Below are 22,223 nucleotides of genomic sequence, written 5' to 3'. Positions count from 1 at the left end.
TGTCCGAGTGGATCGAGGTCACGATAGCTCAAGTGGTAGAGCAGCGGCGTATCTAGCCGAAGATCGTGGGTTTAAATCCCGCTCGTGCCATTAACTTTTTTTCATCTCAACGTAAAACCTTAATTAATTTAAATGTATTAATTAGTCAAGCGGACCACGAAATTAGTGAATTTAATTAATTAAAATGAAGTTCACTTCCCTAAAGCTCTCCGTAGCCATTTCATTTGTCGTCAAGAATCCAATCCGATTACACGATATTTGAAAAATGGCAAAAGGAGGGAAAACTCATAAGGTGGAGTTGAGATGGGGAGTTAGTGTCCGAGTGGATCGAGATCACGATAGCTCAAGTGGAAGAGCAGCGGCGTATCTAGCCGAAGATCGTGGGTTCGAATCCCGCTCGTGTCATTAACTTTTTTTCATCTCAAGTAAAAACCTTAATTAATTGTAATACATTAATTAGTCAAGCGGACCACGAAATTAGTGAATTTAATGTGTAAATAATGATGTATAAAGTGAATATTAGTATTATAATATTTAGTTTTTAGGAAACAATAATAATTACATAATACGATGTAAACATGAAGGCTATATAAATATTTTGGAGTAAATAAAAGAAAAAAAAGGTGCTAACTTACCAGGTACTTACCCCAGTAAAACTTATGTGCGTTATCTATATGAAAATATACCAATGATAACTTATAAAAATGAAGGGGTTGTGTTGTTGTTTTGTACGAAGCTGAATTTAGAGATTAGAGCCTGTTTCAGAACAAAGGCACGTAAAGGTTTCTAATGGGCATAAAGGGTGTTACAATTATCTTCAAAACAATGTGATACCTCGTTTCTACGGCGTTGTATCTGGGTTCACGTTCCTACAAGTGGGATATGTCCCCGTTGTCGAATAAAACTCTCATTTTAAGAAAAACTGTTGTACATAAAGTTTTTTGACAACTTAAAACAGTTGAAATTATTGGACAACAATGTCATATTATAATGTGCACTTTTATGTTGAATTAGATTTGTGCATTTTTAGCATATTTTTAGTGAAGCTGGAACAGTTTGCAAGGAAAGGACTTTGTGCAATTCCAGTAATTACACAGTAATCTGTATTGATATTTCTAACCAAGTTTTGCTTTCCTGTTGAGATCAGCAGGATGAATAATCGGCAGTTGTCGTTTTTTCCGTTTCTTGTACAAACACATAAGAGACCGCCCAAACAAACTACTGGCTTGAATAGGTTAATAAAGTGGATCAGACACAACAAAATTGCATATTTTTATGAACTATATGCGATTTAAACCATTGCAACCATCAGAGAGTTAAAATCTTATTTTATGAGAAATATAAACCAAAAGAAAAATCGTCTTATAATGGAAAACTAATTTGTTATGCTAAAATGTAAAAGAATAAACAACAAATTTACAGTTTGGTCTTACCAAATTATTCTTGTTTGCCTGTTCATTTCGGCATTTGTGAAGTACCTTCAAAAAAGCGTAAACGTACTTAAAAACACACATGCACATTCTACTCTTACTAATTTAAATGACGAAAACGTGCCAAATAAGTAAAAATAGGAGGTCCAGGATGGTCGAGACAACCAACTTCAAGTCCGTCACCCGGCAGATCTCAATTATCTCACAAAAAATCTTTTGTACAACATTCCTCTTTTTAGTTTTCATGTTAAAATTTTTTTTTCAATTCAGATCTGTGATCAAACAATACATTTACAAGTGTTTATACTTAGTTTTCTCAACTGTCCACAACGCCAGTATGTTGTTAAAATGGTGATAGTGTTAAAAGAAGATGAAAGCCCAAACGAAGAATACAATTATTTGACAAAAATAAAAACTTTTGGTATAGTTTCTCTTTCGTCTTGTATGAAAGATTCTTCTTAACTATAAGTAACAATTAATCTCATGCCCATTTCTTTATTTTATTATTGTTCTTGATTATAACCCAATAATCACGAATGTTTCGGTTCCTCTTGGTTTAGGCAGAGCGTGCCAAATGGCCGGACAATGGTAAACAAACCCTCTCCATGTTCGCCAAGTTTTAACGACGCCTGAGACTGAGGAAGCTAGATAAGCTCTGAATGTTACAGACCATGTTTGTTTACGAGATAAAAAGAAATTTGTTTAAAATTAAATGCAATTTAAAAAGTGTGGATCTTTATTTTTCTCTAAAGTGGTCCGAGAGAAATCGCTTCGGTTTGAATGAATTTTTTTCTATATTTTTTCAACAATCATCATTTCTGATCTCTGGAATCTGTATTTTATTGGCGTAAATAAAGCAAAAAATGTTGTTGTTTTCAATCCTTATAACTTTATTTATAACTATGACTTTGACAATTAAATTTAATTGGAGTAAATCAAACATTTTTAATAATCTGTTCAGCTATTTTTCATACATTCTATGATAATTTAGTTACATTTAAATGTATGCAAGCCTTAAAAAATACACTTAGAAATACTACCAGAAATAAACTCGGGCTTCGTACTCGTATATTATCTCCACTTCCAGAAAAACTCTATATCATAGATATCTAACATATCATCATCCCTGAACCTAAACCGAACTTAACATAACCGTAATCCTAGCCCACCTGTAACCTACCCCTAACCATATTCTAACCCGCACCTAAACCTAAACTTAACTGTCCTTAAACTTAACCTTCCCAAATTTAACCTAACACGTTCCTAACTACAATTCAAAGTTGGCCAAACACTTGGATGCGAAAATGATCACGCAACTCCAAAACTGTACTCTTGTTACAAAAAAAATCAGTGTCGATGACTGGTGGTTAGAAAACTAAATATTACTAACAGAATTCGAACTAAGGAAACAGAAGTATGGCTACTGTGGCATATTTAAACATAATCATCAGATTGGTATCGATATATATAGTAAGATCGAAAAACAATATATTAGGGGAATATCTTAATCTTAGGTAAAATGTGTGGTGATTAGTGACCGTTAGTCAAAGATTATACAGAAATCGTGAGATGCGGTCTGGTGTGATGTAGGTTTCAGGAAAACATTTCTTTTATCGTGCCAACGTTTCGATCATTATTGAGATCATCTTCAGGGCCTGGGATTTACGAACATTGTACACAAAAAAGAACTCTTTGAGGGAGTAGAAATACTTTGAATGAATATAAAAAATATATTTTGCATTGTATAAATTCACTTTTTTCCACATCCTACATGTAGTGCACTACCGAAACTATAAAAATGTGTTAATGTTATACAATGTTTGTAAAACCCAGGCCTTGAAGATGATCTCAATAAAGATCGAAACGTAGGCACGATAAAGAAAATGTTTTTCTGAAACCTACATCACACAGACCGCATCTCACGATTTCTGAATAATCTTAGGTAAAATCTTAAAAATATAAAAAGGGAAATCATACTAGAAATACAATTTGAATTCTTCAAATATGGCATTTGTCGGATTATCCAACCCATGCATACAACAATTAATATACTTGAATTTAACTACTTTTATATTCCTTTCACTAAATATCTAAATATTTAAAATTTGAAAATCATAGAACGATAGTAGATTGGGAAGAAGAAGAAAAAATTTAGCAGACCCCAACTGTGCTAACCTGAGTGCGTTATTAAACGGAAAATGGCACACTAGCTCACCGACTAACAGACACTGTGCTATCGTGAGTGTCCTATTTGTTCGAAAATAGCACATCGGCTAGCAGACCCCAGATTGATATAATGTGCGTGTGCTTCATGTGAAGATGTGTCACCAAGAAGAACAATTTCCCAATCTTGGTACTAATATATATTTCTACATTTATAAACCCTTGGTCTGAAGAGCTATCTTTCTGCCGGAAATGATGTTCGAAAAAAATTTTAATCATCAGAATTTGAAGAAATTGGATTTTTGTAACGAAACGTAGCCACGACTCTAACAGCAGAACCATTTTTCCGGTGTTGTCCTTGCTTTAGACTTCTACAAATAATTAAAAAATGCTTATGAATATTCACCGAGGATCAATGTTTTCTTTCGATCCCTTACCGAAACTATTAAATGAGTAATAGCATCTAGTTAAAAAGTCCTAGTATTGAATGGCGAAATGCTGGTCAACGCTTTTTTCGCAACCCCCTGATGACTTGATTGTAAACAAATGCACTTCCGAATCGTAAGCAACTGATAATCGTGCAGCCCAGCCCGTTGTATAATGAATTCAGTGATGCATTATGCAGTTTTGGCAGTTGATTCTACAAAAAGCTGTGTCGTGCTCAAGGGCGATTTGCCCAATTCGGCCCTAAGTGCCTTTCTTCGGCTCAATGACCTCTTCTGGATTCCCTCCGGAAGGGGTAGAAGCCACCCCAACACCGGCCAAAGAGCTCTACCCATTACAGGGCTACGTGGGAAGACATCCCAGGCCAAGATTACCCCTCCATTGCCTCATTTATCCCTAAGCCTTCTTTCTTTTTTGCCACGTGTAATTTGCACCGTTTAAAGAATGATTTCTAATAGTTTTCGCACGTCTTGATAACATCGGACATCTTGTTAGCCGTATTAGTATAAATCTTGCTCTGAATTATCTTTAATCTGTATCAACAGCCTTTTATCAAATTATGTATGGAGTTACATGATCAAGTATTTTAAATGTTTTTTTGTGTTTTGTATGACATTCATCGATCTCATTTAAAAGCAACTTGTTCAAAATTGGCTGGCAAATAATATTCTACTCAACCAAGACACTTAGAAATTGGAACTATTAGAACGAACAATCGTTTCCTATGGATTTGAACTGATTATCCTCGCTAATAGAAAAGACGATAAGCAGGCAAAAATGATCGGAAACCACGACGCTATATTATATATAGAGATTAAGGTCTATTATCTATTAGAACTATCACACAACTTAATTTAAACTATAATTTTTCGACCATGAACTAGCTTTGATATATGTTCGACTTCTTAAAACCTTTTTTATTGATTTATTACCAACTGTTATAATATATACATCATGTAATGAGATACAATTTATTTACTGTTTACATATATCCTGGAGAGGAGCCAGCAACGATTCTTCTCCTCCTAGATTTGTGAATAGTTCAGACGCCGTACCGAGTTGTACGGATCGGATGTTGGACATGCAAGGGCTAATGGATTAGGATGTGATGATAGTTTTTCATGGAATGTGGAAAATTTATTGGGGATTAGTTTTTACGAATGGTATTGGGGGTTTATTGTGAAGGGTAGTGTTGGAAACGTAGTAGCGAGCGTTGACAATGTTTCTGATGACTCTGGGGGGGCTTTGGGTCTTGGAAGGTTTAGCGGTTTCCCACAGTTCTAATCCTTACGTACAAATCGGTTTAGTGGTGCCTTATAAAGTTTTAGCATGTTTTTTGTTGATAGGTGTGACGTTCTTAACAAAGTGTGTGGTGATTAGCGACCGTTAGTAGATAATTATTCAGAAATCGTGAGATGCGGTCTGGTGTGATGTAGGTTTCAGAAAGACATTTTCTTTTCAAAAGAAAGCTTTGCCCACGTTTCGATCTTTATAGAGATCATCTTCAGGGCCTGGGATTTACAAAAAAAAGTTTAAATTTAACAAATACATGTAGGATGTGGAAAAAAGTGAATTTATACAATGCAAAATATATTTTTTATATTCTATCAAAGTATTTCTACGCACACAAAGCGTTTGTTTTCTGCGTAAGTATGCCATTCTTGCGTGTCGTGTTGAGAGTGCCTGTGAGATATTGCTGTTTTATGTTTATATACGTTGGATTTTGAAGGGGTGGGGAAGGAAGTCGGTATAGAAAGACGTTTTTGTATAAGGACAAAGGGAAAAAAAGTTGGTAATAGTTCGGCCAGATTATCCTTTCAGGATTATATAGACGGGGATAAATAGGAAAAGGAAAGCTAAATTGTTGAAAAATTAGACTATGTAAAAATGTTTGATGTGTGGAATGTGATGAATGTTTTATATGTTTTGTGTGATGTGATGATGATATATGTATGTTATCTATATTGAATTTGATTAATGATATGGCGTACCTGCGAATGAGTTTACATGTGTCTGTTCTGTAATTGATGCTGTGTTTATCTCGGTTGATGTAAATCATTTCTAAAAAGTTACATTTATGTTTGTTTTGTCCTGTTTGTAATATTTTTGGATTGTTGAAATCGAAATTGTGTTTGTGTTCAACATGGTGGGTAGCCATTGGCCGCCAAAAATATTACACATCTGGTCTGTAATATTCTGTATGATAGTCTGTTTAGTTCGTGTATGTCGGTTCCAGGTTATACGACAATCGAGATAGCACCCACTGTAGTGTATACAGTCAGTTTTTAAAAAAGGAGTATTATTCTATGATTGGTTTTGTTTCGGAGGGCAAAAGTAATTTGGGTGCATTTGCTTCCATTTATCTCAACCGCCAGAATTTGCTTCATTCGGCTAGTCAAAAGACAACAAGACGTTCATATATTTTTTCGTATACATGCAAACAATTTTAAATGAAAAAATACATTATATACAAAATACAATTACATTTATTTACCAGACTACAAATCCCACCTTACATTTCATTAAATATTTCGGCCTTTTCTCGCGAATACTTATTAACCCTCCCCCCAGCATTATTTCTTGAATATCACGAAAGCGTCAGATCGATTTCCCTTTCAAAAGATGAACGCAATTATGATTTCTTCCATTTCAAGCTTTTTTCCACTTTTTTCCAATTGTGTTGTGCATGAGATAGGGCCCAGGAAAGGAAATTAGTTTTAAAAAAATATTCCTTAGATTGTCATTCAGATAACGTGACATTAGTTGAAAAATGGTGTTGTTGTCCGTAAGAAAATGTTTCGAATTACGAGTTAAATCACTGGGGGCCGACTCTATAATAATTTGCCTGTAATCACCTTTATTCTTTTTGTAGTCTGATTATTTTATTTTAAAATTAATAATGTAACGTTTTGCATGCACACAATGTTAACCAAAAGAACCTTCGTAGTAACCATGACAAAAGAATTTGGTTGGTGTAATTTAAATAATCTCTTCGTGCTTTCATAATTTCTGACAGAATTTTAAGAATTGCTCTGTTATCGCTCTAAAATTCCTTCAAGAAAACAAGCAACGGGCCTATTCCCTTAAAATGATATTTTTAATAATTAATAAATAATAATAATTTTAATATATTATAATAATATAATTTTAATAATATAATAATAATTAATAAATAATAATTTTAATAATAATTTATGGAGATCAATAAAATATTTGGCAAGAACCTGGCAGACTACGGAGATGGGTATGGGGGAGAGGAACAGGCCATTGCTGAGTGTTTAAATTGTTGATTGAGATTTAGGGTTGTTGGGGTTATTAGAGAAAGTTTTACCTGGATGGGGAGGTGTGTTTTGTGGATTATGACATTGAAAATGGTTTTGATGTACACGGTTGATTTGTTAGGTAGGATTTAAGAACTTTGGCAGTCATGAGGTCGTATCGTGGGGATTTCTTTGCCGGGAGGCGGATGATTTGGTATTTAACTTCCGAGGGATGGATTCGATTGGGAGGCGGTACGAGAAAAAGAGGGGAATTGAGGAATTCGACGAAATGTGGGTGAAGAGTGAAGACAGTTCAAAAGGTGATTGGAAAGGATATGTCCTCTCTGTACTTGATCAGGTTCATGATACGATGGGGCGTCTTATTGGGGAGGGTGCTCTTTCTGACTTTCTCAGTGGGTAGCCATAGGGAGTTATCTTGGGTGGATATGGATTCGAGTTTGGATCGGAACTGGGATGAACGGTTTTTAGATCATTCGGATTTCAGAGGTAAGATGGTACAGTGTTGTGGGTATTTATAAGAAAGATGTGTCCAGGGTGAGGATCAGAGGAGAGTCGCCCGAGGAGAAGTCGCTTACGGAATCAATAGAACGACGGAAAGAACCACAAAGATGTGTCAGGAGAGTGGTTAAGGTCGGTGGGTCAGTAGGTTGATCAGGGAATAGATAAATGTAATTATGGGGAAAGAGGATATTTTTTAGGAGGAACCCCGGGAGTAAGTAGTTCTGCTCCCCAAGGTGGGGTGTTTAGCGTTTAAATCTCCCCCTATCTCTCATAAGGATCGGACAATAGACTCAAACTGTAGGGTGTATATAGGGGCTGCCGATGTGCTGTACACAAAATTGAGATGTTTTGGAAGGTGCCTGTGCTTTCTGAGAAGTAAGGGGGAATAATGTTTTAGACAAGGATTTGAAGTCGTTTAAGATGAAGGTAAAGTCAATCATTATGTCGTTAGAACGAGTGGGGATACGGATGGAGGTGGGTAAAATTTTTCTTACAGATGTTGCTGCCACACTGTGTAGCTTATTTGCTGATTGAAGATCTTGCGTGATTCGCTGTTAGCTGGCTGTAGCTGTCTTCCTTTTGAGGGTGGATCCGTAGATTGTACCTGGTTTGTCCTATTGTGCATGACCTTATTCCTAGATTTTGAGGCTTCGTGGTTAGTGGAGGTTGTACGATTGACGGATCTTTGCTGGCTATCCTGTCTGAACGTGCTGCAATTCACTATGTGACACATCCACGGTAGTTGCCCGCCACAAAGAGCACTGGTGGTAGGTAGGGTTGGTGGTTTAAAACAGTCTCCGGAGCACTTAACATTTCGGAAGGTGATGGCATGCCTGTTTGGGTACCCATATTCTTGATTTTGTGTTGAAGTATCATGTTTGGCTGTCTGGGTTCCCCGATTGTTATCTTAGTGTATGTTAAGTATTGTAATTTGAATATTTCAGGATTCTTTTTAATTCGAACTAGGACTTTAAATAACTATAAGACGGGTCCAAGAAATAGAATACTCACTTTGTGGGCCAACTTAAAATTCTAGTTTTCCAGCCTTTTTTAATCCCGTCGGACGGTTTTGCGTAGTATAATCTCCGAATTATGAAAATGTATGAATCTTCTTCTTTCAGATGATAACATTGAAAGTCGGATTTTTTTGTCTTGAAGGAAATTTATAGATCTTCTATAACTATCGTAAGTTCGCATAAGTATATTATTGATCCAAGACCGACAGTGCTAGGTGTCTTTACTAATCATATTTCCAATACTGATGTACAATGTTGAAATTTTGTATATTTTTTATTATAATTGGAGGAGGCCCAGTTGTGTGAGTGTTTGATTCATGATTGTTGTTGGTTGTGATATGGTGACGTTCGAAGTGATTTCGATGTTGGTGATGTCGTTCTTTTTCATTTTATTTTTCCTGTAGGTTGAATCCCCCCGTGTATGGTGTTGGCTGGCTCCGGCCAGTGGGTAAATTGCTCATAGCGCTCGCTAGAGCAAGTGGATTAGTACAATAGATAGTACTCGGAGACCGATGTACACAGTAGGGATTACCCCCACTGAATACCCACTCTCACTCGCGCTATGGTTGTGGATTAACGGCTCTATTCAGTTTGTGTTAATTATTTTCACAATTACACTATATCACTGTGAAAAGAAGGTATTTTAACCTGAACGTGGCGAGATTAAAATTTGTACTTAACTACACATAAATGTTGAAGAATAAAAGTGAAAAAGTTTATTGTGTCAATTTCTTGGCTGAAACAGAGCTCAAATTTCAGGTGTTAACTGGCAGGGTGGTGGCTGATACTGTTAATAAAAACAACTTTAAATTTAAGAAGAAAGAATACCTTTTCGAGGACGTCAAACGGACTTCCTTTGGGTGGAAGGGAGATGGCATTTTTAATAAAACGATTCTACACAAAAATCATTAAGTCGTAAAATTAATTGGCCGGGATTTTCTCTGGTTATTGGTTTGTGAACCGGTGGTAGAAGTATCGATTGGCTCACTGTTAACTGCTTTATTGTCACACGGGGCTTGATTTCCGCAATTTAAAACAAGGTCAAAGTTGAAAAGTTAATCCCAAAAAATAAGGATTTTTACCTCGAATCTGATGTATTCAATATAATATTAATAATGAATTTTTTGGAAATTTGGTGGTTCCAGGGAATAAGTACTGCATTAAAAATGTGGAACTTGAGAATTTGATTTGATTGTAGCCATTGAATTAATACATTTATTTTTTTTAATATTATTGAGAGCAACACGCTATTGAACAGATAATATGTAACACAATCGATTACCAAACCTTTGAAATATATTCCAAAAATCTGTTTATCTGAAAAGGATAAAATTGTAGATGTCATGTTGTTTTTAGATTTGTTTATTTAAACACGCATGCCGCTACATTCGTTTTGAGTTAATTTGATGGACCGAAAAAATAAACATGATGTCGGGCCAAAAATAGGGTATTAATTGCCCGTCAGGTGAATTTGATCACTCGATCGCAGCCAGCATCCCCGATTATGAAACAAAGCAGGTGTCTCGAATAATCGGCTTTGCACGAAAAGCATGCTCTCGCGGGCCTTTAAAACGCCAGATGCTTCATTTATCGGGTAACTGCAGACTTCCGGAGCTTTGTGCCAATTGGAAATTTACCTCCCCCCTCGTGAAATCCTTTCCAACCAGGTCGGCAACCGTGAAATGACGATTCTATGTCGGTAACGTCTTTAGTTCAATACTGACACGCAAATCTACTGGACAATCTTGCTTATTAACACGGTATCTCCCGGAAATACAATATTTTCAGCTCATTTCTGCAAAATAAATAATGTCGCGTTAATAACATTTCCAGGTTCCAGAAGACTCCAGTGTGTTTGTTACTTCTCGAGAATTTTGTCCCTAGGAATATTATATAATCTGGGTCAACTTCTAATACATAAGAAACAACCTTTGAACAATTCAGTTGTTTATTTTTATTAAATGCACTAATTTCGTGGTCCGCTTGACCAATTAATATATAACAATTAATTAAGGTTTTTAGTTGAGATAAAAAAGTCAATGGCACGAGCGGGATTCGAACCCACGATCTTCGGCTTGATACGACGCTGCTCTACCACTTGAGCTATCGTGACCTCGATCCACTCGGACACCAACTTCCCCTCTCAACCGCACCTTTTGTATTTTCCCTCCTTTATGCCATTTTTCAAATGTCGTGTAATCGGGTTGGATTCTCGGCGTATCAAGCCGAAGATCGTGGGTTCGAATGCCGCTCGTGCCATTGACTTTTTTATCTCAACTAAAAACCTTAATTGATTGTTTATTTTTATGTTAACTGCCTTAACCTGTAGCCTGTAACAACTGGAGTAATCGTTTTTTTTAATATAACATTTTTTGTTAAAACAAATATTTTTATTAACTAACTAATTGCATTATGTCTTCTTCTCTTGTATTGGGACAGTACTGTTCTGGGGCCATTCTTGACAAAAGCCAAGCTTTTGATCAAGTTTGGCCCCAGGCTTATTCATGATCAAAAGCATCCTACCCTCACCTATTATCCCATACTGCACGGTTATCTCACCGGCCGGTTTTTCGTCATTGAAGGAAATTCCTTTTCAGAATATTTCCTTAACCATGCTGGGGTTCCTCAGAGTAGCGTCCTACCCACCACTCTATGCCAGGCTTATACAGCTGATATTCCATCTCCTCAAACAACCACACTCACTTTTGCAGACGATACAGCCATCTCCTCCGATAATTCCTATCCTATCAAGGACAAGAAGGTATGACCCGATACAAGGCTCTTATACGACTTCTTCATAAATGGTCTGACTTGCTTCTTAAAAATAAAACACTGCAAATGGTTAGTTCAGCCAAGGTTCCAACATCAAAACTGCCCAATAGTTAATCTTAGGAAAAATCCTTGATTCTCCGTTTTAAGTATCGAACTAAACTACACATACCGAGACGAAAACCGCTCCGATTATCGAAAATGTCACAAAATCGTCCCAACCATAAATCAGCATATTCAAAAACTCGCATCTCGACAAATCCTCTCCAATCCTCTTAGCGAACTGATGCAGTGACGGTGAAAGTGATAATGGCACAAGTGTAATGAAGCACACAGTTTAACATCATTGGATCACTACCAACATATATTTTCTTAACTATTTTCTTTAATTTTGAATACATTTCCTATCTCCATTGTTTTGTTGCCGAATTGAAGGTAATTGTAATGTCATTCAAACAAAGCAAATTAAAAAAAACTACAAATCACATCGCATCTAGTAAATTTGCTTTGTTAGCTCTTAACAGTTTTGATAGGTGTTTCTAAACATTTTAGCCCATCCTTTTCTTTTTTTCACTAATATAGAAATTAACTACAACAAGCAGTTCTTACGAAAGCAGTGAAGGCAAGAAAGAAAAATACTCAGTTCTTTTGTCAAGCTTTCGAGCAATAAATCCCCTTCATCACAATTTTGAAACTATTACTAATTATTTTATTGTGTTTAAAACATTAAACATCTTACAGTACTCGAAATTTTAGTTTCAACCATATTACATACAATAGAACATTTTCCTTTGATGATGAGTTAAGATCTTTCACTCGTACATTCTACAATTACATTTTTTAACTTTCGTCTGGTTTTCTTATCACATAAAACCACCACATCTGCCCATTTTCTGAATATTATTATTTATTATGTTTACAAATTTTGTGTAATTTAAAAAAATGGGCAGATGTGCTGGCTTCGAACGAATCTTCAACTGAGCTTTATTTCTCTTCTCTTGAGATCTTGATTTTTTAAATTAATCTTCAAGTGCAATTTAATTTTTTACCTATCGTTCAGTGTTACTTGATGGTTTTAAGAAGAAATTTAATTATTTTAAACTTATTTTATTTCCTTGTGTCCAATATTTATTTACTATATTTTGGCTCATTCCTTTTATTACTAAGATTAATTGTGTTACCTAAATTAATCATTATTTTAATAAATAATTTATTATTTAACCATATTTCTTTTATACAAGTAGTTTTTAAGTTTACTTCTTGAAGGTAGTTACCATTTCTTTATTACTTATATATTTCTTGTCTTTCCTTACTTTGTGACAGTTTATGTGCATCTTTCCAACAATAAAAATTGTTCTTTTCAACAATAAAAAGGGCTTTAAAGGTGTTATGTTAAACAAATAAATAATAACGAATCAAATGCAGCATTTAAATTAGATTATTCATATTTTGTAATTGTTAGTTACTTCAATTTTTCAATGTAAAGATGCAAATAAGAACGTGCTTTTCACATAAAATAATGTCTAGATTAATTACGTCGTTTTTCTATTTTTGTAATTACTGGCAGATTAAATAAATGTTTCAAAATATGTCAAGTCCAGTAAATTGCTTATTAAATTTTAGCCGTTTATATATTCTTCCGAGTTGAAAGATGTAATTCATTACCCACCTCTTTCACGTCTCATCTACGGAAATGAGGACATTTCTCGGAAGAACAGCTAGGTTCGTCTGTGAGACATATTAGGTAGAAACTATGTTCCTTTCATTTGTTTTGTCGGATTTCCTGTTCAAACCGGAGTTTTATTTCTTGGATCATTAACTAGCCTTTGAATCGCAAAAGATGGCCGTCATTTTGGAAAAGTCTACCAGGAACATTCGTTAATGTTTTGATGATATGTATTTATTTCAGTCTTAGATTCTACTAATTTGAAGTGTAATATATCTAAATTTTCAGCTGTTAGAAAAATAACTTTTATTTCATTTATTAGTAAATAGATCATAAAATAAAAAACAACTAAATAAATAAAACAAGTGACAATCTTTCGTAGTTAAGGACCACGCTGGATCTCTTGGTTTTGATTACCTACTTTACCGAGAATATTGTCCAAGGACTCGTTCAATGGGACTTTTAATAATTACCATTCGTTTTCCATTTTCACTGCGAAAAGTTGCAGATTAAAATTTTTATTTTACTGGGCCACGTTATTGCAGACTTTCTATTTCCAAACAGACTTTTAAAAAATACCGTTTATCAGATACGCTATAATCGTTGAAACGTCTATTTGCTTTCTCGCTTTTGTTTATGACCGGTTAGCCTTCCAGCCGGGACTGTTTAAAAACCAATAAATTAGATTCGATTTGCGATAAAAGCCTCTTCTTTATTCTAAGGTCACGACCACCAAAAAAAAAAATCCGGCAACAAAGAATTCCTGGATTAGCCCAGCTGAGTTAATGGTTCGCGGAGTATAAAAAGGAAAATCCCTTTTTATGAAAGCAGCAAGGGCCTTAACTTACATTTATTACACTGTTGATAACGATGCCATTCTCTTTTTCGAAGTAGGCAAGGGTTGTAAAACCTCTTTGTCCTAAATATATGCAAATTTTATTTGTGAACATATCCTCTGAAATTTGTAAATCTGTCAACGGCTGGAGAAAACTGTATGATACGACAGCTGAATAAAATATTGTTTTTCGGGGTAAATAAAGTCTTCCATCTAGTTTTTCCATTTAAATCTCCATTTTTGCGACGTTCGGCACTCTCCACCGCGAAGTTGTGCGAAACTTTAGGAGACTTGGTCAATTTATCCGCAAAAAAGAGCGTCAACAATCGATTTACGGCTTGGTGAACTTTGCCGTCGGTCAATAACATGAGATACTGGAGAAAAACCTAAAATTCAACAAAAATGTTAAATTTCCTATCGACATCGGGTTAACATATTACCCTAATATATTTCTTATTACATTTTGTTCTTTTCCACTGTATATTTGTTAATCTGATTAATCTGGAATATATGACATATTTGTTTGTAAGGAATGTTTCATTTTTATTTCCCCGCCTCCCTTAAGACAAATTTATAGGCTGATGTTTTTTTGACAATTATTTATGTGAACTATTTGTTGATATATTTTATAAAACTAAATTATTTTTCTAGTTCTCAGCTTATTATTATATAAATTATTTAATAATAGGTATACACTAATATTATTAATAGTTCATAATATTAATAGACTCATTCTGTCTATTATAATGTTATAAACCTTCGATATTCATTTCCAAAAAAGTCATTTCTTGATTTTCGTCCATGGCCCTCTTGAATTAATTAATTAGGGACAAACCAGTGTCTCAGAAGGCACGCAATATAAACCATATTTGGGGCAAGGTTGGTGTTAATGACTTCATAGTTTAGTATTTGTTTAGAAACTTTGTTATGATAGCTTTAATCTCAATGATGAAGATCGAGACTCTAGACAACCTTTTATGTTTATTGGCTAGATAAAACCATGCAAGGCTGTTAATGGGATTAACAACGATTAACTAGAATTAATAATTACTAGTTATGTAACATCAATTATCATATTAATTTAAACGTTCAAAAAGCCCTGATTAAAAAGCTGTTGTTGATTATTTAAATGTTAATTGTTCAATTGATTAATAATTATTCCGTAATTAAATAAAATCGCGTTTTTATATTATTAAGCTAAATATCTTCAGGCTAATAGTCATCAAAACAATTATTAACCTAAATAAAAAAATATGTTAATATACATCTTCAAAATTTCATCAATGCTAATAATTCATATGACGTGGATAAATTCAAATTCTGATCACATTTTAAATAAATTGGATGGGTTGATGGTGGAAATTTTATAAAAATACCTCATCGAACCCAATTTAGTTTAGTTTATTATAGGGTACAGGTAGATGGAGGAATATCGAGTACTCCATCTACCAAACAGAATGAGTGTGATTAACGTATGTTTGTGTGAATGTATTTATTGGTGTGAATGGGGAGAGGCTGATGGTGACGTGGCATCTCCATAGCCCCTCATGTTGCGTGCGTGACTTGGGTTTATGGAGGAAAACGTTTAAAGTACCCAATCGACCCCAAATTAAAGTAGTGGACAGGTAGATGGAGGAATATCGAGTACTCCATCTAGCAAACAGTGAGATCAATATAGGTCAAGGTATGATTGTATTTATTGGTATGATTGCGTATGAGTGTGTAGCGGTATTTTGCTAGTACTTCGGGGCTGAAATGACCAAGCTGTCGGACGCCCCTGTCAAAAAAATAATTGAAATATTAAATTGTTATTATTACAAAAACAAAAACAATATTTGGTGGTTAGTTAGAGCAAAGGATGAACTTACACCCTACCACCTCGTCAATTTTAAAATTTTGTAAAATTTTTTTAACCTCTTTCGGTTATAATTTGACGAGAAAATTTTTTGCTCACATTTTTCTTCTCAACTACCCCAGTCTTGATACAATACGCATCAAAACAATTATTATCTAAAGAAAACAAGTGCTCGTATAAATCTTTAAAATTCCATCAATCCTAACAATTCATAATATGTTTGTAAAGTCAAATTCTCTTGTTATTTTACAATAAATTGGATAATTAAATTGTTATTATTACAAAAACAAAAATAATATTAGGTGGTTAGTTACAGCGAAGGATGAATTTACACCGCTTCGTCAATTTTCAAGATTTGTGAAAATGTTTGATCCAATTTCGGTTATAATTTGAATAGAAAATTGTGTTCCTCACGTCCTTACTTGACATTTGAGTGGTCACCGGTTCGAGCGATGCCTTCCTGTCAAAGGACATCGTTTTAACAAAATGCTCTTCTAATTTTAATGTAAAATTGGTTCAAATTAACATAAAAATATGTTATTTTATCATAAATTTTAAATATAATTAAGTCATTAATAATTTGTCCAATTCCAGTTTTTTAAGTTGTGTTCAGCCTTGAAAAAAAAAACGGCGTTGTGCCTCTGCAACCAGCAACATTTTTCGGTCGTGCGTTTAGCCTACGCTCGATTCTACTAAACCCGAACACGACTGCTTCCTGTGAGCAAATTATCGCTACTGTTAATTCCAGTTGACGTAGTTACTAACCTCGGCGTCGCGGCAAATATTTGATAGCCTTCAGTTGTCAGAAGTAGAAGCAATTCCTGTTGCGATAGTCGTATCTTAGACGGAAGCGATTGCCCTCAAAGCCTTGCTATTTATGGACTGCTATGTAAATGGTGATAAGCATCACTCTCTATTTTTACCGTTTGCCTTTTATAATACTAAAAGGCTTGCGTGTGTGTACACTCTATGTGTATCATAATACTTACACGTTAGTCTATGATGACACACGATTTACTTTTTGGTTAAAGAAAACGTACGTGTTCTGAATCCAAAGTATGCTCTCCTCAGTGGCTATTATTTACTGACATTTTGTCACGACTTGGATCTTTACAAAAAGCTAGCATGCATGAAATATGAAAAGAGTTTTATAAACAACACTGAGTTGAAACAATATCTGCCATAAACGAATATTCACGGCAAAAGAATTGTTACTTTTAACTGAAGAGACAATTTCTGACAAAGACACCAACAAATGAAGATTTAATAAATCTTTTGATATAAAAAAATTACAAAAGAGTAGAGAGTAAAATAATATAAAAACCCACTACTGCACTACTGAAGATGTCGAAATTCCAAAAAAGAACAGCCCAGCAAGGATAGGTTGGCCGAGATGGCCGGAAACAGCCAAAATGCACATAAGTATCTAGTGGATTTGTGGGGTTGAAATAAATCCAGATCAGTTCGGTGAATAATAGGTAAGAAGAAAGAAAAGCAGACGGGCCAAAAGACGTAAATTTACTACAATAATAATAATAAAAGGTCTTCGAGCGGTCTCTGGTGCGTTCAAAACATGCCGTTTGGCCAGCCTTTGCTGCCGCGCGAATTTCGGAGAGAGAAGCTCACCCTTTACTATGTGGCGGGATTCCTTGTCAAACTGGGACATTAGCTTTCGGGTGCGATCCTTTGATGCTATTATAGTAAAATATACGAGTGACTTCAAACCCGGACGCGATCTCTGGGAATACGCTTAGAGAGGCGGGGATGACTCTCTGAATTGTACTCGGACGGGGCAAACGGCCGACTCCGCACTGGGTCCTTCCTACCGTACTTCTCCGGGAAGATCACGCCGTGTTAGCCACGTCGTCTACTCCGCGATACCTTTACCGAGCTAAATTCTTGGAGCTTAGATCAAGGTACATTGGCTTTCGGCTCGCCTTTACAGACTGATTTAAGCCGACGAGGGTGTGGTATGTGCCGAGTATCGCGAGGGTACGTCCATTCATCCGTTTATACGGCAGAAATGTATGCAATTTTGCAGAGCTTGGGGTGGGGACCTAGTCTGCACCATCTCCCTCAGCACGGCTATTGCGGTACATGACAGGCTTTCCGTCAACCCTATCGTACTGCTTCTGTTGGAGAAATGCCACGAACTGGAGTCTCTCGGCACTTGGTACTTGGCCAAATAGGCTTGGGAGGGTAATGAAAAGGCGGACGAGCCGGCTATGCTAATGACGGGACGCCCCAACCTCCGCACTTAACCACAGCGGCCCTCTGACAAGAAAAATGCGATAAAAACATGATTAAAAGAAGGTGGCAGCTTCAAGTCAACAGAGAGACTCTTTCCTATCAAGAGCACTGTTGATTGGTGACCCTTGGAAGATCTGACTCTTAGAAGAAGGGCCATCCATTAACAATAGTCCACGTTGGCACACGGACACTTACATTTGGGCCAAAGCCCGCGTGTGTGTCCGGCAAACAGAGAAAGGTAGCTCAATGTGTCCCACCTAAATGAAGGGTTAATTCCTAGGCTCCAAACAGAGAGCGCGCAGGTACGCAACCCGATTTGAGAACTGTGCTTGAACACGGCAGCAAGTATCTAGATCCCCTATTCCGATTCGTGGAGGAAACGAGGTTGTTCTATTGTATATAGTAATAATAGTAGTGTACACCTAGTTTGTGTTGAGAACGAATGTATTTATTAGGGTAAATGTATGTGATCAAATGTGTGATTTAAGAGGGTTGATAGTGGAATATTGAGTTCCCATGACCTTCAATTAGGTTAGTTATATAATACGTGTAAAGGAGTACTCCATCACCCTAATTGAATGAATGGTATGTAAATAGGAGTGAATGTATTTAAAGATGAACGTAAGTACAAATGGGTTTAGAACTGCGTGCGTTCGGTGCTGAATTGACCTAGCTGTTGATAGCACCTGGAGCCCAACTTTGTGCCTGGACAGATACCCGGGGTGGGTGATCCTTGAGTTTGCCGGTAATTTACTGTAAATAGCAAAAGCTTGAATTGGCGTAGACTATACGAGAAGGCAATAGGCCCCAACTCGGCACATGTTTGTATGTAAGCAGGTACATATGCAGATTTTGGCCTACATAAATCCAAATCCATGGATTTGGTTAAATGTATGGACCAAGAATATTTTTTAACAAATTCGTAGGTGTTTTTACATAATTAAAATAATAATTGCAAAAGAAAAATAGATATGAACGTGCAATATTTAAAAAATTAAACCTTAAAAAGTTAATTTACATAAATTAAAACCAAAAATACTACAAAGGAGAGATAAAAATACATATTTATTTAAAATAACAGCATAAAATCTACCCTTTCTCATTCTCTATTTGTATTCACTTTTAGTCTGATTTTTTTTTTTTTTTGCTCATTCATTTTTCTTCTGAACTACCCCAGTCTTGACACAATACGCATTAATTATTATCCTAAAGAAAACAACGTGCTCGTATAAATCTTTAAAATTCCATCAATCCCAACAATTCATATTATGTTTATAAAGTCAAATTCTCGTGACATTTTACAATAAATTGGATTATTAAATTGTTATTACAAAAACAAAAAACAATATTGGGTGGTTAGTTAAAACGAAGGATGAACTTACACCGCCTCGTCAATTTGCAAGTTTTGTGAAAATATTTGATCCAATTTCGGTTATAATTTGAAGAGAAAATTTAGTTCCTCACGTCCTTACTTGACATTTCAGTGGTCACCGGTTCGAGCAATGTCTTTCAGTTAAATGACATCGTTTTAATAAAATGCTCTTCTAATTTAAATGTAAAATTTGTTCTAAGATAACATAATATCGTATATTTTAAACAAAATTAAGTTTTTAATAATTTGTCCGATTCTAGTTTTTTCTTTTCAACCTTTGTAAAACACGGCGTTGTGCCTATGCAACCAGCAAGATTTTTCGGTCGTGCGTTTAGCCTACGCTCAATTCCACTAAATCCGATCATGCCTGCTTCCTGTAAGCAAATTGATAGTAGCTACCTATTTAATTAGCAGAGCCCCATCAAGACTGATGAGAAAGCTTGAAAGCTAGAAGCTTGACAATTATTTGAAAGATAGAAATCATTCATCAACACTTTTTTTTTTTTTTTTTTTTTTTTTTTTTTTTTTTTTTTTTTTGGCATTGATTCATCAACACTTGTGTGCGACATGTCCGCTTTACTGGCAGAGAAAGAATTCTTCTTCAATGATAGGGTAAGTTAATGAACGCACCGGATCGTTAAAACTCAGCCGATCACAAATGCAAGAGATAATGATCCATCAGCGTGATGGATTCATTATTGGATTCAAGAAGCTCATAGTCTTATAAATAAAATATTTTTCTTTAATCGATGGTGGTGGAAAATTTCATTATAAAGCGTTTTCTGTCTTTCTGCCAAAAATGAACCTTAAAGGCTCTAAGGTCCTTCTTAAAAAATATACTCTTTCTATATTCAGAAACTTCACCTGATCCAATAATCGTGTTTCAGAAAATATGACATTTAATCTAAATGATGTAAGTTTCGTGAAGTTGGTCTGGTTAGGTAGTTACCTAGCAAACTACTGTACAAAATATTATCCAACAGCTTGAACAATTTTTATTAGGCCTATACCTGTTAAATCTGTTTTAAAATGGTCATATGGATTTATTATAATCATAGGGATTTAATGGTAATATTTAAAAGCAAAATTATATTGAGCCGATTTCTTTTAAATCTCAGCAGATCTCTAACAACATTTCTTGTTTTATGAATACATTCAAGATACAACGAGACGCCAGCCTGATATGGCTCGAGATTGATGGTCCTCTTGGAAAAAGACGGATGGATCGTTCATAAACAGTCCATATATTATGTTCTGAATCGAGACAAATATATTCTCCATTTTGTCGACACCGTTAATAAATGGACAATGTTAATGATCTCGTTTGACCTCATTGGTTTGATTAACTTGTCACAAGTTTAATTCAGAGGCGTCAATCGAAACAAAGGCCTCTGCTGTTTTTCGATTTGTTTCGCGCGTCTATTTTAACATCCAATTTGGGTAAATTACGGAATGGGGATTCATTTATCAACTGAATCGTTGTTTATTTATTTATGTTTAAATAGATTTTGGTTGTTTTGTTTCCAGCCCGAGTGTAAATTTGATACCGTGTAAATTGGATAGCTTATTTTCTCTTTTATCTTATCTGCTGAAATTTCCAATTTTCATTCGTCATGACTGCTTTTATCTCCGTATTTTACATAGAGCACAGGAATATTTTGCATGATAAACTTCAAACACATCAAACTATATATTTCAAATTTAGGATAACTAATAAAAATTGTTACTTTCTCTAGAAGTTTAATATTATTTAGATATTTTTATGTAAGATTTTTGGTTGAAATGGAAGTGCACGAGCGGGGTTCGAACCCACGACCTTCGGCTCAATAGCCGCTGCTTTAATCACCTGAACTATCGTAACTATCGTTTTCATCTCAACAAAGATCTTAAATTAAAATGGAATTTTTAAAATAAATAATTAATAAATCAAAATATTTAATACGATCAATTATAACTACTAAATACTAAAATGAAAAAGTTATTGTCACGAGCGGGATTCGAACCCACGGACCTTCGCCACGATAACTCAAGTGGTAAGAGCAGCGGCATATTGAGACGAAGGTCGTGGGTTTGAATCCCCCTCGTGGCACTAACTTTTTAATTTCAACCAAAAACCTTACATAAAAATATTAATTAATTGAAAGAAATAATTTGGTCAATAGACCACTAAATATAATGAATTATTTAGATATTTTAGATCGAAACGATAATAAAAATGATACATGGTTTTCGGCACTTGTGTATCATCCTAGTTTTTGGCTAGCGTTTCATATATTTATAAAACTGTTCCTTTAAAAACGTTTACAAGGCTTATATACATTTTTCATATAAGCTTTTCAATTGTCTTTTTATTTTTATCTATCTAGTATTTCTTATATTGCATTTAACAATACTCAAAATAAGTTATAGCCACCATGAAATATAATCTACTGTTACCTTCATTTCATTCATCGCCATATTTTTATCATGACACAGGAAGAATGATCGATATGAAAAGTTTTTAGTTTGTAGTCAACACTGCAGGAGCGAACAGTTTAGACTTTTCCCCCTACAATTAATTAGAAAAGTTTCATCTCGACCAGAGGTCAGGACAATCTTGTTTTGATAGCAAATAAATATTAAAAACTAGAGAATATATACT

The 22,223-nt window shown here is 35.0% G+C and overlaps 1 protein-coding gene across 4 annotated transcripts in view; it reads left to right on the top strand.

Annotated features, from left to right (window-relative positions):
- LOC106663679 (adenylate cyclase type 8-like) overlaps positions 1-22,223 on the top strand; it is a 261,838-nt gene that overhangs the window by 204,014 nt on the left and 35,601 nt on the right. The window lies entirely within an intron of this gene.

This window comes from Cimex lectularius, unplaced genomic scaffold, assembly GCF_000648675.2.
Source record: "Cimex lectularius strain Harlan isolate CLEC.00 unplaced genomic scaffold, Clec_2.1 scaffold116, whole genome shotgun sequence".
NCBI classification, from domain to species: Eukaryota; Metazoa; Arthropoda; class Insecta; order Hemiptera; family Cimicidae; genus Cimex; species Cimex lectularius.
The sequence above is the reverse complement of the archived record's forward strand: the minus strand, read 5'-3'. Positions and strand labels throughout refer to the sequence as shown.